Source organism: Diceros bicornis, chromosome 1, assembly GCF_020826845.1.
Source record: "Diceros bicornis minor isolate mBicDic1 chromosome 1, mDicBic1.mat.cur, whole genome shotgun sequence".
Classification (NCBI taxonomy): domain Eukaryota; kingdom Metazoa; phylum Chordata; class Mammalia; order Perissodactyla; family Rhinocerotidae; genus Diceros; species Diceros bicornis.
Window position 1 is genome coordinate 94,394,554 of NC_080740.1, and position 2,337 is coordinate 94,396,890.

Below are 2,337 nucleotides of genomic sequence, written 5' to 3' on the forward strand. Positions count from 1 at the left end.
AATAAATTCTGCAAAGTAGTGGGACACAAAATCAATATGCAAAAATTAGTTGTTCTTCTATACAGTAATAATAAATAATCTGAAAAATAAATTTACAAACTTTACATTTTTATTTACAATAGCATCAAAAAGAGTAAAATACTTAAGAATCAACTTACTCAAGGAGGTAAAAATTCCAATGATGTTGTTTGCAAAAATAGAAAAATCTATCCTAAAATTCATATGGACTCTCAAGGGACCCTGAATAGCCAAAACAATCTAGAAAAAGAAGAACAAAGTTGGAGAACTCACACTTTCTGATTTCAAAACTTACTACAAAGTAATCAAAACAGTGTGGTACTGGCATAAATGCACACAATATACTAATGAAGTAGTATAGAGAGCCCTGAAGTAAACCTTTGCATGTATGATCAAATGATTTTTGACAAGGGTGCAAAGACCATTCATTGGAGAAAGGATAAGTTTTTCAATAAATAGTGCTGTGAAAACTGGATACCCACATGCAAAAGAATGAGGTTGGACCCTTACCTTACACCATATACAAAAATTAACTCAAAATGGATCAAAAATCTAAATGTTAGAGTTGAAGCAATAAAATCCTTAGAAGAAAACACAGGGTAAAAGCTGCATATCATTGGGTCCAAATGCCATTGCCAACAATGATTTCTTTAATATGACACCAAAGACATAAGCAACAAAAATAATAATAAATTGGACTTGATCAAAATGCAAAAGTTTTCTGTATCACAGGATACTATCCACAGAGTAAAAACGCAACTGATAGAATGGTTGAAAATATTTGCAAATCACATATCTGATAAGGGATTAATATCTAGAATATATAAAGAACTCCTACAACTCAACAAAAAAATAGCAACCCAATTTAAAAATGCACAAAGGACTTGAATAGACATTTCTCCAAAGAAGATATAAAATGGCCAGTAAACACATGAAAAGATGCTCAACATCACTAAGTATCAGGAAAATGTGAAAAAAAAAAACACAATGAGATACATCTTCACACCCATTAGGATAGTTACTATCACAAAATCAGAAAACAACAAGAGTTGCCAAAGATGTTGAGAAATTGGAACCCGTGTGCTCTGATGGTGAGAATATAAAACTGCGGAAAACAGTATGGCAGTTCCTTCAAAAATTAAAAATAGAATTAGCATATGATCTAGCAATTCCACTTATGGGTTCTGAAATAATAGAAAATTTATTTATTGGTCTCTGCCTCCAGTTCCTGACACAGAGCTCCTAAAACCCTTGTAATTTCCTAAGTGATAAGAACACTAGGAGAATCTTTTGTTCTATTGAGGCAACTCTGGGTGGGCTCCTGGATGGCTCCTGGATGGGGGCTGGTCACCAGAAAGACCAAGCCCTGATTAGAAGCTTGGAATTTTTAGCCCTACCGCTTATCCTCCAGAGAGGGGAGAGGGGCTGGAAACTGAGTTAGTAATTGATCATGCCTACGTGAGCAAGCCTCCATAAAAATCCCAATAGGAGGTTCAGAGAGCTTCCAGATTGGCAATGACAAGGAGTGCTTGGAGAGTGATGAACCTGGAGATGGCATGAAAGCTCTGTGCCCCTTCTCACATACCTTTCCCTATGCACCCCTTCCATCAGGCTGTTCTTGAGTTATATCCTTTTATAATAAACTGGTGATCTAGTAAATGTTTCTCTGAGTTTTGTGAGCCACTCCAGCAAATTAATCAAACCCAAGGAGGAGGTTGTGGGAACCTCTGGTTTATAGCCAGTCAGTCAGAAGTACAGGTAACAGCCTGGGCTTCTAACTGGCATCTGAAGTTGAGGTGAGGTTGGGTGGGTGTGCAGTCTTATAGGACTGAGCCCCCAACCTGCGGAATCTGACGTATCTCTGGGTTGACAGCATCAAACTGAGTTGAATTATCTGACGACCAGCTGGCATTCCAAGAATTGCTTGTTGGAGGCATGGGGAACCCTCCCACATGTGAAAAGATGAATCTTGGAACACGGTTTATGGGTATACACCCAAAAGAATGCAGAGTTATAAAAACATATATGTACACTCGTGTTCTTAACAGCGTTACTCAAAATAACTAGAAGCTGGAAGCAAGCCAGGTGTCCATCAACGGATGATTTGACCAAAAAAAATGTGGTTTATACACATAATGGAATACCATTCACCCTTAGAAAGGAAGGAATTCTGGGGCCGGCCCGGTGGCGCAAGCGGTTAAGTGCGTGCACTATGCTGCAGTTGCCCAGGGTTCGCCAGTGTGGATCCTGGACATGCACCAAAGCACCACTTAGTAAGCCATGCTGTGGCGGTGTCTCATATAAAGTGGAGGAAGATGG